Source organism: Macaca mulatta, chromosome 12 (assembly GCF_049350105.2).
Source record: "Macaca mulatta isolate MMU2019108-1 chromosome 12, T2T-MMU8v2.0, whole genome shotgun sequence".
Classification (NCBI taxonomy): domain Eukaryota; kingdom Metazoa; phylum Chordata; class Mammalia; order Primates; family Cercopithecidae; genus Macaca; species Macaca mulatta.
In genome coordinates this window covers 25,035,819-25,051,591 of record NC_133417.1, presented here as the reverse complement: position 1 = coordinate 25,051,591, position 15,773 = coordinate 25,035,819, and the positions used below count along the sequence as shown (strand labels likewise).

At 40.3% G+C, this 15,773-nt stretch overlaps 1 protein-coding gene across 3 annotated transcripts in view; it reads left to right on the top strand.

The window, feature by feature from the left end:
• NCKAP5 (NCK associated protein 5) overlaps positions 1–15,773 on the top strand; it is a 983,044-nt gene that overhangs the window by 229,701 nt on the left and 737,570 nt on the right. Inside the window, exon 1 of one of the 3 annotated variants that reach the window (XM_077956874.1) lies at positions 6,060–6,192. The exons of the other annotated variants lie outside the window; for them this stretch is intronic. The gene's annotated coding sequence lies outside the window, so the exon portion shown is untranslated. Of the gene's footprint in view, positions 1–6,059; positions 6,193–15,773 lie in introns of those variants that run through there. 3 annotated transcript variants of the gene reach the window in all.

The following is a 15,773-nucleotide window of genomic DNA, read 5'->3' as shown; positions in this document are numbered from 1 at the left end:
TAATAAATTCAATTGATAGATTTTTTTAATGCAGACATAGTTTTATATAACTAAAATAAGCTGTGCTTGATCATGTCATATGTGATTTTCTCACATTACATTGCGATTTTCTTACAAGGCTGAATACAATTTGCAAACATTCTGTTTAAAATATTTCCATTTAATTTTATAACTGAAATTAGAGTTTCTTTTTCTGTGCTAGTTTTATGAGAGTTTCTTTATCTGTGCTAAGGATCTGCTGGCTCAGTAAAGTTAATCATGAAAATGTTTATATTTTTCTCTTTTCTGGTACAAATTAAATTACATGGGAATTATCTATTTCTTGAAATTTAAATAAAATCAGACTCGTATGCTGTATTTGCCTATTTAAAACTATAGCATTTTAGCAACAGTTTTATTACCTTACCTTCTTTTGTGTGCTTCTGTCTCATACTTCTTGTATTCATTTCAGTCATAATGTTTTGCTTAAAAAATACCCATTTTCAAATGCAGTGTCACCCACATAGTCTTACCATTTTTCAAATTGTCTTCCTACTCATTTATGTCTTTTTTTCTTAGTCTTTAGGTTGTGTGCTGTTATGTTTGTTCCTTAATCAGAATGCCAGAGAACCGGCTTCCTTAATCAGAACCGGCTTCCTTAATCAGAAGCCGGTTATTTGAAAAGACAAAACAGGTCTTTTCAAATAACCGGCTTTCGGTTTAATTCATTCTTTGTTTGCTTTTGTGTTTTGATGTTGTCCCTGTGCTAGAATATCTTCTCTGAGATTTTTGCATGGCTCTCCCTACTGCATTATGAAAAACTTTCAGCTCAAATGCTGCAGGGAAAATTTTGCTGACTACGTTTCCTGGCTACCCTCCCAATCCCAGAACATTGTACTAGTTTATGTATTACACTAGTTTATGTTTTGTATATCACCGTCAGAAATTATCTACTTATTTAAAAAACTTAAAATAGACTTTTTTTGTGTGGTTTTAGAACAGCTTGAGATTTACAGAAAAAAATGGAAAGGTAGTACAGAGTTCCCATATACCTCTCATCTAGTTTCTCCTATTATTAACATCTTACATTAGTATGGTACATTGGTCACAATTAATGATACACTGGTATTAACTAAAGATCATACTTTATTTGAGTTTCCATACTTGAATAAGGTATGATCTTTAGAACCATTTTTGCATCTCGGGGATAAATCCTCCTTGGTCACAATGTATATCTTTTTGATGTGTTGTTGAATTCAGTTGGTTAATATTTTGTTGAGGATTATTACATCTATGTTCATCAGAGATATTTGCCTGCAGTTTTCTTATAGCGTCTCTGTCTGATTTTGGTATTAGATGATGCTGGCTTCTTAAAATAAATTTGGAAGTAGTCCCTCTACGTCTATATTTTTTTGTTTTTTGTTTTTGGAAGACTTTAAGAAGGCTGAATGTGTAACGCATTTATTTTCTATCTTTCTTTTTAAAATAAAAGCACTTAAGGCTATATATTTTCCTCTGGATTTTACTGCATCACAGTTTTGATATAGGGTGTTCTCCATTGTGGTGTTATGTCTTTTTTTTTTTTTTTTTTTTTTTTTTTGAGATGGAGTTTCACTCTGTTGCCCAGGCTGGAGTGCAATGGCGTGATCTCAGCTCGCCGCAACCTCCGCCTCCTGATTCAAGCTATTCTCCAGCTTCAGCCTCTGGAATAGCTGGGATTACAGGTGCCCGCCACCACACCCAGCTAATTTTGTATTTTTAGTAGAGACGGGGTTTCTCCGTGTTGGTCAGGCTGGTCTCTACTCCCGACCTCAGGTGATCCACTCTCCTCGGCCTCCCAAAATTCTGGGTTTACAGGCGTGAGCCACCATGCCCAGCTGTACTTTGTATTTTTATTGCAGTTTCTGTCCTTGGTTTGGTTAGAAGACTCTTTTTTAATGTAAAGGCACTTGAGAGTTTTTGTGTTGTTTGCCTTTTCCTCACTCACTTTAGGGAATTTTCAGTGTTTTCTTTGTGGCCACATGCATAATCATTTTCTGTGATTTTTTATCCCATGAGCATAAAAGAAGACTGTGCATTTTCTGTTTAGCATACCAAATATGCACTTACACGCAAAGACAAACTCTGGGCGCAATCCTCTTCTGACTCCCCATTTGAAATATTTAGAATTTTGTTTTCAGATTCTTTTTGTATTTTCCACAATTATATGCATCTTCTGTTTTAGGAACGAAAACTTTTTAACCTTCATATTATTGCACTTCTCTATACATTATTGTCATTCATTTTGATTTCACTTTATCATCTAGCAATTTTTGCTTGTTACTTCTTTTTTCTTTCTTTTGCTCTGCCCTCTTTTTCCCTTTTGCCACAGGACATCCGTTGCCAGTGTTATCTAGGCCTGAAATGTTTTCTCCCTGTAATTGTAATCCTTTATTCCCTATTTTCTGATATAATCCATAAGCTGACTGCCCCCCTAATTACTTTCCAAAGATGGTTCACATACATACTGTTTTCTGACTGGCTCTGCCTCAGACTTATATGTCCAAATACCAGTTTCTTCTCCACATAGGTGTTTATTAGACTCCTCAAATCTCACAGCCAAAATAGGCCTCTCAATTTGTAGGTCAGAAAGTTACTCTTTCCCCGTTCTTCACCTGTGCGATAATGTTTCCAATGTAAACCATTAAAACCTAGGCAATACCGTGGGTTTGATCTGCTAACCAGGGAGATGTTTGGAACAGAGGATGGTGACTAACTGTGCTTAGAGGGGAATTCCCGCAGACTGACTGCTCTACTCTTTGAAGTGGGCCCTGGCATCCAACGAGGCTCCCTCCTAGGAAAACCATTTAATCATTGGCCTCATTTAGAGTTTAACTATATTTTATGGCCTTCTCAGCTATGAAGTTAAAATTCACAAGGCCCAGAAAATATAAATTACAATAATGCCTTTCATTTTCTTTGTCAAAATGCTTTGAATTGCAAGAATGTTTTTTATTTTTATGACTGTATCAAGTGTTTTTATGGAGGCTGGTTCCCCCTTCCCCTAGGCTTAAACAAATTCTAAAACAGGACTTCTCAAACTGTCACGTGCCCCAGAACCACCAGGGATTTTATAGAAATGCAGATTCAGATTCAGGAGGTTTGGGGCAGCCAGGTGCATCTACTTGTAACACATTCCTGATAAGGCTACATTGCTAGCCCTGCAGACCACAACATGACTAGCAAGGCAAAGTAGCAAGTAAAATCCTTCTAGGCTTTTACATTTTTGTTTTGGATTTAGTTTCTGAACCCCACACAAAAAGTCAAATCCCTATACTTTATGAAAACATTTTATTTTTCACATTACAATTTTCACCCACCTTGAAAACTCATCTAGGAAGCCTGACTACAAATGGTAGATATTTCAAAAAGTCAACTGAATTTTAAAGAATCAGAACTTGCTGGCTCAGACAAGATGCATAATTATTTATCATATCATATGAAATCACTTCCAAGATGGTGTTCTGGTGTTACCTGAGTAGTAGGAAGTTGGGTGGCCATCTTGGTCGGCCAGGGACTTGTCTGGTGTTAGCAATGACAGTCACACTGATTGGGAAACCTCTGAGGCCTGAGAAAATTGAGAGCATTAACAGCAGCCTGAGAAGGACTCTTTTGTGACCCTGGACAAGTTATAGGGTGTTAATCCTATAACTATGGGTTTAAAAGGCACAGTACTCCCTGACACCTATGAGTTTTCGTGTGTACCTTAAACAATCCATCACTTTTAGTTTCAGTAGAGCAGGTTTAGACCGTAATTACAGGATTGACTTGCCCAGGGTCACATGAAATTAACTGTGGCTTCAAGTTCTCTATCTATACTTTTCTGCCATGATGAGTGCACAATACAGTGGCTTTCTAACTGAGATGAATATTATTCAATTGGATTTGGAGAAATTAGTCTTGCTTTAGAACTTCTCTTTAAGACTTATTAAAAACAAAATGGAAGCAAACAAAAACCTTCCTTTTCTTCTATTTTGTAAAGCTGAGTACACAAGAGATAAATGGAATACATTGTAAATATTCTGTTTTGAAAGTTGAAGTTTCTTATGATTTAATTCTGGAAATGTTAGCTGTATTTGCTAGTTATTTTCCACGAGCTGATAGTTATCTCACCAGTGATGACATTCATAATATTATTTGAAAAATTTACTTCATGTGGGCTAAAATTTACTAAAACTGCCTTTAAAAACCAACTAAAGGTCACATAGCACCTTGTCCTTCTAGTGGGATTGCACGATAAATGTCAAAAATCCATTCTAATTGGATGCAGACGTCCCTAGGCGTTTGGCAATTAGCAGTAACAATTCTTCAATTAATAACATATAATATTCCTAATGCCAAGTGTGTTATATGTTATTAAGCAGAAAGGGTTCTGAGTAAGTCTTGGTTTAAAAAAAAGAACAGGCTTGACTGAGGTGCGACTTCACTTCACTTCACTTCAGTTTCATGATGATTCAACATTCGATGCAAATGTACTAATGGGCTGAAATCAAACTGTGCTTCCAGGATATGAAGGAGAGGTCTGGAGTGTCATTCTGCTTACAATCACTGACTGGCTCAAAAAGGTCTTGAGCCACAACCAAGAAGCAGGCATTAGCTATGGGTCATCAGTTTTCACTGGAATGGTGGCAATGTCAGTTAGTATTTGTCAAAACCCTAAATACCTTGTAGTAAAATATTCCAACAGACTGTAAATGTTCATCTTGGAAACACTTGGGAAAGTGTGCATGTGGAACTAGAAAATTGTCTGAGAAACTGACTAATAAAGCTGCTTCCATGCAGAGAGGCTCCTGAGCTTGGAACATGTCCCAAATTAGATGTATTGAGATCCCCAGGCTGTGTTTTGCAATTCAAATATACCGGGACTTTCCGTGGCAGCCCCTTAGACTCCCCAGTGGTGGGGTCCTTTGAATGTTCACACATAAATGGGGGTCTTTGTTCTCTGGTGCGTGAAACTGAAGTAAGTTTTGGTAGAAAAGGGATTGCATGGATATATTTGAGAGCCATGCTTTGGTGGTAAATTCAACCTTAAAATCCCAACGTGAATAGCTTTTGAGGCTTCTGATCATAGATGAAGTTAAAGGCTGCAGTTTTAGTGATGCCAAGTGGTTCTGCATATCCATCTCTATTATTTAAAAGAGTCATCAACACTTCATTAAGTGTCAGGAAATGTTGCCTTAGAAAAGTCATAGAGAGATTAGGAGGGCATGTGAGAGATCCCTGTTTACGTTTGGCCAAGCCTGTTTGTACCAGAATAATTCCTTTGACCAGAGAAAAATGTTACTCTGTGACTTGAATTCTTCTTTTCCCGGTCCTGAAAATGGGTCACAGACAGTTCCTTTATTCACTGGGTTTATCTGCACTTTCGGCTCTCAGAAGAATCCCCCTAGATTTGTAGCACCAAGGGATCTATAGGATACAGCCAGCCTTCACTGTTGAGACATATTTGTTCAGGACACAACTTACCAAAAATCACACAAACAATAGCAACAAGGAAGGGCTGCCCTCTTTGATTTCATATTCTGCAATTTGCCTGAGGCATTTACGTAAGCAATCCTGTTCATCTGTAGGACCATAGAGCAACCTGTGCTGGGAGTAAGCTCCTTGAGGACAGAGGCCACATATGCATCATCCTTTTGTCTTCCTGATATAGCCTGGTCCATGAGAGATGTCACTCTGTGTGTTGCCATCTTTGGGAATTCTCTGGCTTTATTTGCTCCATCCCTCCCCAGCCAGCCTGGAATGGGAGTGTCCCCTGCAGTCTGTGCTCCAACACAATAACACATACCACATTATATTGCCTGTTTCCTCCACTAGAATCTGGGGAGTGGATCTTTCATTTCTATATCCCCAGTGCCAAATGCAGTAGGTGCTCAGTACACGTGGAAAGAGATGAATGAATGGAAGGCTCTAGATAAAGGTTAGCTGAGTTGAATTGAATAGAGCAGGCATACCCTCTAGCTATCACTGGGGTGGGATCTAGTGCAGGTGATGTAATGTGACTTGACAGGGTAGTTAAATATTGACAGACAGGAGGAAGCACACTGGCCCTGTTCAGAAAGAGGAAAGTAAGGGCTGACTGAGGCTGTCAGATCAGAGAGCTGAGGCTGGAAGTGGCTGCAGTGGTCCTGATGACCCAGCTGAGGTCACTGGTTGGCTCTTGCTTCAGTAGAGGTAAGGTTTGGATCCTGGCTGGGGAGATAATGGATTGTGATGTGAGTAAACGCAGGCTGTGCCTGTGGCTTGGAGATGGCTTGCATCCCAGACACTCTCTGCTGGCTGCCCACTCGTATATAGCTCAGACTGATCCTCATTTAAGGCAAGAAACATGAATTCTAGTTGAATCTCTCTCCCCTCTCCTCACCTTATCCATGCTCCTTAATGATCTGTGCTTTTATGTAACCTCTTAAAGTGATTGGGGCTGGATGCTGATTCATGCATTTCGAATGCTCAGGTGAGGAATTTGTACATATGAATTAATTTGTAAGCACTCTGTGATGTTAATGATTAGAGACATGCGTAACAATAGAATTAGGAGGCATAAACATGTTCAGTGCTACCTGGATGCTGCTTTATATAGGCAGGAGTGGGGTAGGGAGGGAAAACTGCATTAGGCAATGTTTTTAGCTCTAATGTGGAATGAGGGAGCAAGCAGAGGTGAGTTCAAGGAGGATATTGGGTAAGTGAGAAAATGCCAACAGACAGCAGACAGAGAATTGTTTTAGGCGAGTCTAGCTCTGCATTTAGAAAAGCATGCATGTCACCTTGGGGGAAAAAAAAGGCCCCATTTGACTTTAGAAAGACTGTTGAATCTGCTGGCATGGCTCAGGGTAGCTCTTCGGGAAAGAAGAGTTGGTATCCTGCTCATCATTAAATAGTCACATACAGTAATAAGAACCAGCAGAGGCAAGTGTCTGTTAGTTCCTTGTCTTTAGAGAAGGAGAAAACGCTGGATGACTGCTGAGCAGCAGCGGGGTGAGGCAGGCTGTTTGGGAGTCAAATCTGGTTCAGATCTCAGCTTAGCAAGTGACGAGGTAGAGCCGCTTAATCTCTGTGAGCCTTTATTTCTTCATCTGTGAAATGGACAGAATAAAACCTCCTGGCAGGTTGCTGTGAGGCTTGAATAAAATGTATAAAAACACATCGGACTCTGCCCGGCCCGTAGCAGCTCACCCCAAAAGTATGAGTTCCCCTTTCCCGATTTCAAAAGGCTTATCCTATTTTATCTTTTTGAAGTAACATTTTTATTGAGATCTAATTTACATACATACATACATACTTTGCACCCATTAAAGTGTACTATTCTCAGAGTTGTGCACCCATCACCACAATCCAGTTTAGGATGTTTTCATCACTGCAAAAAGAAACCTCATAACCAGTATCAGTTTTTTCTCATGTCCTCCCAATGTCCCAGCCCTAGCCTGGCTGGCAATAATCTGGCTCTTTGGAATTTGCCTATTCTGGACATTTCGTATACATGGATTGTACAATATGTGTTGGCTTGCAACTCGTTTCTTTCACTTACCATAATATTTTCAGGATCTCTCCATGCCGTAGTATACATCAGTGCTTCATTTTTTAATTGCAAAATAATACCCCATTGTACAGGTATAAAATACATCATTTATTAATTTATCATTTGATGGAAATCTAGGTTTCTACATTTTGGCTATTATAAATAATGGTACTATAAAATTCATGTACACATGTCTGGGTGGACAAATGTGTCTATCTTTTTCATAGTGTCTTAAAACTAATAGATTCTCTTAGCCCATCTTCCCCAAAAGATATTAGAAAACACTGTAGAGAATATGAGGGCAGGCCCCCTTTTACTCAGCAGAAATGGGCAGAAATGTCAACATGGTCATCACTTTCCTTCAGAATATTGGAATACAAAAGTGGGTCTTCAGCAATGTTGAGTCTTATGCAAAAGTGAGTAAAATAAACCAGTCTCGTGAACTGCCTTGTGAATGTGCGTATGTCTCCAGGGCTATACACATTACCACTATAGGATTGGGGGTATGTCATACTATGGTTTTTGTCTCTTTGTCCTTTGCAGGAATAATTATGAATGGTTTTGCTGAGTAGGAAAATAGAAACAGCATGTGGTAGGGAAGGGTTTGCAAAATTACATGTGTAAATAGGAAAATCATACAAATGAGTGAAATGGATGGTTAAGATGAGCGTCTGTGTGAGTGTGGAGATACATTCTAAATCACCTATGGCTTCATCATCAGGGAGACCTTAGGGAATGGTAATGAATGTGGCAAACAAAAGAGTACATGTTTCATCTAAAAAGGGAAGGAAATATTGGAACTCCAGCTGTAGGCTCATGTTCCTATAATTATGTTCCATGTAGGTACATGGCTCACCTAACCATATCTTCTCCTTTTTCAAGATAACAATTTAAAATTATTTTTAAAAATCCACTTTATGGGCCAAATGAAATATATCTGTGAACTATATTTACTTCATTAGAGATCAGTCTGTGGCCTTTCCAGTGGGATAAATCTTATTACTGGGAAACCACAAGATTTGGGGACAAATTCCAATGTTGTCCCCCTACTAATTCCATTACTCTTTGTTGCTATTTCTTGGACCCTCTATTTCTTCTTTGGAAACTAAAGGAATTTGGTAAAATGTGCTCACATGGTTCTTTTTACCTTGAACATTCTAGAGTGGCATGACTGCCACGATTCAGGGTTCTGTCTCGGATAGCAGCACAGAAGCATTAGGGACAGAAGAAAAGAGTTCCAAGTGACTACAACCTTAAGAGGCAGGCGTGCTCTAAACAGCCTCCTTCACATGTCTTGTAGTGCAAATCTGCTTGGGACAAAACCTCTCAGCCTTTATCTGAAAAGGTCTTTTAAGTTTGCCTTCATTTTTAAAAGAAATTTTCTCTGTAGAAGGCTTTTTTTCTTTCATTGTGACTCAATATGCCCTTGGTCTGAACCCACACTAAGGGTAAAAAATTCCACCACTTTATCACTGTGTTGAAACACCGAGGTTTGTTTATTTGTCTATTACTTCAAAATTTATTTAAGACTGACCTATTAGAAACACTAAGGGCAATGGAGTTTTCTAGTTCTGTTATTTGAAGATTTCATGGAGAAACGTTTCTAATTGAAATGTCCCAAACTGCAGAGGTCACAGTTTAATCAAAGAACTGGGTGTTTGCCTTGCACTGGTATATACTACCCAGTTTTGCTTGATGTTGGGCTATAGACCTGGGAGGGGCAAGAATAAAATAACAGCCCCCATACCATCTTGAACTATGTTCTTGAATCCTCCATTTGTCCCCTGATCCTTCTCTTTTCTCACTGCTGGTCTGGTTGGGGAGTAACTTATTAAAACAATACAAGGAGCCAAGCACTTTTGTATTTGGGAGTAGCCCCGAGGTCTGAACAGTCTAATTACTACATCCTTGGGTTCAGTGTGCTTTTCGTTCCTTTTATAATTTGTTCCTCCAAGCCATCCTATGAGGTAGAACAGAGCTATTGTCGCTGTTTGACAGTTAAGGAAATTGAGGTTCTGCACTTGTTGGAAGTCTCAGAGTTGATTAGCTGCAGAACTGGAATCAGAATGCCCATCACCCAAGGTACTTGTCAATCACTTAGCCACAAAGACAATTCCCATCTCAGTTAAGTAAATCATTAAAGCAAGGTCAAAGAAGTCCTGTGTAGCAGCTTCTAATGCTAGCCTCTGAGAAAATATCTGTTGGAAAGAGCAGTTTGTGAAGGCTTAAATCATATGTTGCACATATTTAAATGAAGTGGGTCTCAACATTTTTTCCTATTGACTCCCTACATCCGGGCAAGTTTGCCTTCAAACCTCTTGACTGAAAAATCACAGCTTTAAAGTTCATCTAAGAAATGTATTCCCTCTGTCACTAATTTTAGCGTCTAACAGCGCTCCCTGTTTGAAATGTTTTCCTTATGTCAACCAAATTTCTCACATTGCAGTTTACATTCATTTTCTCCTACGCCTTTTCTTCTCACTCAAAATGTCGAACAGCTGGTCACATTCACGACATAATAGCTTTTTCACCATTATGGCCTACTTGACCCACCCCACCTCCAGCCTTCTCTTCTCCAGGCAAAATAATACCAGGGCTATTTAGCCTTTGCTCCCAGGTCCTGTGGTTCCATCCTTTGATCTACACTGTGGTTCTCCTCTGAATCCTCCCGTTGGAGGCCCAGGAGGACAATAGCTCCATCTTGTCAAAAGCGCACTGAGGCCTCTCAAATGAGAGGTAACAAAGCCTGGGGCTCCCATCCCAACGCCTCGGATTAGCATATTTCCCACATTGTGCACCTCGACAGCTCTCTGCTGGGAAGGACACCTGCCACTGCTCTGGCAGTTCACGGTCACTTGCCAGACTGACCCACTGTGCTCGCAAAATCAACCTGGGAAAGTGGGCCTGGGGTTGATTCCAGGCTGCGCCGTCTTTAGGAGGGCTGTGGGCTCACCTAGTGGGACAGAAGTGCCTGTCTTCCAGGGGTGTGAAGGAGGTAATCGGGGTTAATGGGAACTTGCCCTTTGAATTGCCAAAAATGAGATACTGAGAGAGCTGGTCGTTCTGGGCCCTCTAGGACTGATCTGAGCAATGTTCCACGTGTCGGGGCCAATAATCAAAAATAGCCAAATGAGTCAAATGGAAGAGTTGCCTGTGGTCCTTAAAAGAAGGAAACAAACAAATCCCTGCCTTTTTTTTTTTTTTTTTTTTTTTTTTAACATACCTTCCAGGGCAAAAAAGAACGATATTTTCATTATTCATATCAAAGAGTAAGGAGAAAAGTGTTTTTTATTTTAAGCAACATTTCAAAAGCAGAGTATCTGGCAACGCTTTTACTAAGTCTTGTGTTTCTCACTCTCATTCTAAGCATTGCCCCACCCTCAGATGCGTGCAAAACCAAATGTTTGGCAGGGAAAGGAGTTTCATAAAATAAAAAGATGCTACACTTGGAAGTCTTTTTTTCCAAACTTCGAGGAAGTTGCCTGCTGCTTTGGAACTAGCGTTTTCTCCAGGATAAACTCATTTGGTCCGGGGTGTGAGCCGCCTCTCACCCTACGCTCGGAATGGTGAGTCTGAGCTGAGTAGAAATGCTTTGACATGATAAAAACAAAAACAGCCTCTAAACATTCCACAGGTTGGGGCTATTTCAGTACAATGTGAACCTATCTTTTTTTTTTTTTTTTTTTTAACATAATGCCAAAGCAGATTATTTCCAATGCCAAGTTGAGCATTAGCCCTCATCTCTGAAAGTCTAGTTTAACAGTAGAGTGTAAACCCGAATCTTTCAGAACTAGAGCCTTTTCAAGAAGCCTGAAGTTTCCATTTGCTGTGATCCGTTTCACAAAGAGCACAGAGAAACAGCTTCTTTTCTCTTTTATGGCTGCCAGGTTCTCAGAAATCATGAAGGTAGTTTTGAGAATGTGAAAAAGTTGTTCCAGAAAAATGTCATTTTCATCCCGATACATTGAAAAATGATTTCTGAAAAACAAATCCAAAGGGTATCTCTACTAAGCCCCTGTGGGAAATTTCCCATCTCTTGGAATCTGGAAAACAGGACACATGTCTTTGCTAGGAAAGGATGACTAGAGCAGAATTTCCACTAGTTTTATTCTCTGAAGGAAAAGTCTTCATCTGTCTTAATGCTGATTACACCCAGAGCTCCACAGAGCGCCTGGCATAAAGGACGTGTTTTCTAGATACTTGTTTAATGTATAATAAGCTGCCAAACTGTGAAGAGGTAGGAGAGACCTGATGTTTATCAGAGCCAAACAGAAACTTGACATCTCTCAGCAGCAAAGAGAAACATCGCTAAGTGAAAATCAGAAATATTTTATTCCATGTGACTACTGTTCTAACACACTTACCTCACCAAAATCCAAACAAGTTGTTTATGATCTACCACTCACAATATGTTTTACTTTTGCTCAGTTAAACTCATCTCTGGGAATCAAAACGGTATTTGATCTCTGTCTATATATCTGTAACTCTACAGCTATTCAAAATAAATGCATCATTTCAAACAATGGAAGGAGAAAACAGTTGTTTTCAAAAGCCTCAGAAAGACAGCCCTTTGTATACAGATAGGGGATGTGTGGTTGTGACAGTGCATTTGAATAAGAAATAAAAATAGCACTTAGAGGTCAAGCTCTATGTTGGGGATTGGGGTTTAGCTTAATTAAGGAAGCAGCAAATTATTTGCACGTTCTGCAGCCCAGTGGTCAATGGAACCCCCGGTGACCAAACACACTTGTTCAAAGTGAGAGCCAGAGCCTCCTTTGACCTATAAATGTATTATCTAAGGGAGTATGGTCAGCTGGCTCCCAAAGTGACCTGGGCCTGCAGCTGCTCTGCCAGCTGGCTGTCACAGGCTTGCAGCAGAAAACGTGGAGAGGACTCATGGCGTCACCAGATGCCTTATAGCAGAGTCCAGCTGATGCCCCACACAGCGCAAACCAATTCTGTGTTTCATATGAAACGACTTGGCTTGGATGTCATAGCCATTACTTTCAATACAGTAGAGTGAGTATCTCACATTAATAATTTAATTTTCCAAATGCATGAGCTGTGGTCAGATTAGTGACCACTGGCAACAGCCAAATCTCAGACTACAGGCATTTTGCAAGGAATTTCCAGGATACAATTTCTTTGGCCATGACATGGTACACATGGCAACATGAATAACCCCATTTCTGCCAGTGTGAACCGAGGCAGCATCAGCGGGGGCGATGGGGTTGAACTAACCTGAGTAATCAAACTGAATCAATCTGGGACATAATGGACAGCAGCAGCTTGGCCTGTGTATTTACCAATTTGTAAAACAACTAAGCATAGAGTGAGCATATTGCAGGTCAAAGTTCAACACTAGGGCGGGACGGAGAGAGCCCTATCAGTGAATTCTTGATTCAGGCCACTGGAAGGACCATTAGCCAGGACCTACATCTGCCCCTGAATTTTAAATGTAATTTAACTCTCCTGATAAGTTAACTCATGTGTTAAGGAATATGTAAAAATATCATGCTTTCTCCTTATTATTAGTTTGTGTGCTATAATATTCCACCCTTAATAGACTCCTTGGGAGGAAAATCTAATTTTCATAGTAAAATTCAGAGAAAGCACCACTATTAGAATGGCCTAACCAGGAAAAATGCCAGCTCGAGTATGATGTGTAAGAATGTGCATGGTGAGAGGTGGTGTAGGGAGGTGGGACCATATATTGAGCAGACTAAAGGTTGTACAAAGTATCATTTAATAACTACAGATATGTATCTAAATCTGTGAGTCAATATAGTGCTTTCTTTGGTGCAACAAAAATGACCTGAATTTATCCTCCCTGTCTCTGCCCCATTGGCTATTTTGCCCTTTGCTGCTTAGTGATAATGGGAACACTGCATTGCCTTTGGGGTAAATGATTCCACTAGAGTAATTTACCATGTGGAAACCAAAGGGGACAGGTTTCTAATGTGGAAAATGTTTTAACCTCAGAAAACGAAAAGACAGACTCCATTTGGAATGGCACCTTGTCTTGGAATCATAGACTGCACATCTATGGAGTGTTCCAATTAAACCTTGTGTCTAGGTATTTCCAATTTTGGTATATTAGACCTTACCCTAATACCTGTTTCATAAATAATTTCAGAGTATTTATGACTTTAAGAACTCACTGTATTTTATGTGGCTCCTGAGTTATGACCGAAATTGCTGTGGCGTGACATTTAGTATGTCATTGATTTTTCTTGGAACCCATCCTAAGTGGTTCTTCTACTGTAGGAGAATACTATAATGATGCCTATTATGTGCAAGGCCCCAAGGGCACCAGGATAGTGAGGTGTCCTTGTGTTCTTATTCATGATGTAGTGTTCAACTCCAGACAAATTGTGTGAACTCAGATGACCTCTCGGATGGCCAAGTCTTTAACTCTGTCCCTCTATATAGAAACCAGAAAAATTTAATGTCCATTGGGACCAGGCAAATAACATAACTAGTGAAGCAGGCTGGATGGAGAAGGGGACAAAATGGAGATTGTAATGCCTGTCTGAAGGCGTCAGATGCTTCTCTGCGTCTTCTGATTGTTATGGGAGAACACGTTATTGTGGGAACACAGGGTGGGCCTGCTGCTGCCGGATCTTCCAACCTCTCCAGAGAAGCTGGAAAATGAACTTTTAAAAAAATTGTGACATCTTCTGATTTATGAAGTTTAGCTCATTAAAATGTTTTATACCTGGTTTTGAAATCATTGTAGATTTGCATGCAGTTGTGAGAAATAACACAGAAAGATGTACCCTTCCTTGCTTCCCCTAATGACAACATCACACATAACTATAGTATATCACCACTAGGATCTGATCTTACCAGTTCATTCCTTTTAAACTCTGTACAGGCCAGTCACAACACATTTGAGGGCTAGCCTTGGTCTAGCTCACTACTTCGGTTTGCAATCTGTGTACATTACAGTCTGTCTAGATTTAGGGGAGCAGCCCATGCCTCTGTGTCCTAACAGCTGAAGCTAAAGAAGCCATTTGCAACATTACTAGAAGGTCGACCTCTCCTAGTACTTCCTTCCTGGATGCTTGTCCAGTCTTCCGGTTTGCAGACCAGTCCCCATGTGCCTATAGCTGTGTGCCTGGCTTGGGCCTGTGCTCTGACACTTGCACCATCTCTTGCCCCTGTGCATCCACACCCACATGGTGAGCTCAGCTTCTACTCAAACTTGGTGGGCTCTGCATGTTTGCTCCAGGCAGGCCAGACCTGCAGGCTTTGGCCCATGACATGCCTTCTGGGCTCACAGGACTCTCACATTCGCTTTCTTCAAATTCCTTCCCTGCTCCCTCTCCTTCGTCCCTCCCTCCCTGCAGAAGGTAAACCATTGTAGTACACTTCAAGGTGGTAGGTACCCAAGGTATTTATTTGTTTGTGCCAGAATTTTGAAACCTCAAATGTTTCTTTAGATAAAGGGAGTCATAGTTTGGGGATGACAACTACAGAGGTTTTTAAAATAAATATTTGACATAAAAGCTAGTTTTCTAGGGTAAATGGCTTTAAAGCCTCTGTGATACTGATTTAAAAGTTGCCAGTAAAGTTTTAGAAAGCTTGGGATAAAAATCATACTTCTGGAGTTCCTTCTGGTTTATGATAATTACAGGAAAAAGTTAGGGTCTTCACTTTTGTCCAGTTAATTTTTGTCTTGTTGCCTTTGAAGTCACCACAGTAGAGGTCATTCCTGGTCAACAGTGAATGACAGAAGGTGGGAAGAAGCATCTCAGCACATTAATGAGGGACTTGAGTCTTGTGAGTATGAAGGCCAAGGTCAGAATAAGAAATTCGGAATCAGGAAAGAAAATGTGGGGCAGAGCCTTGCACCCACCCTGCACATGGTGACTGTCTTGGTCTGGGCTGCTGTAATAAAGTACCATAGACTGGGTAGCTTATAAAAATGCAAACTTATTTCTCACAGTTTCGGAGGCTGGAAGTCTGAGATCAGGAGCAAGCACGGTCAGGTTCTGGTAAGGACCCTCTTCCAGGTTGCAGATGGCTGCTTTCATTATCCCCACATGGCAGAGAAAGAGAGGGCTCTCTGTGGTTCCTTTCTATAAGGACACTAAACCCATTCATGAGAGCTCTATCCTCATGAGCTAGTCACCTCCCAAAGGCCCCACCTCCCAATAACATCACCATGGGGGCTAGAATTTCAATATATAAATCTGCGGAGTACATAGACATTCACTCCACAACAGTGACTGCT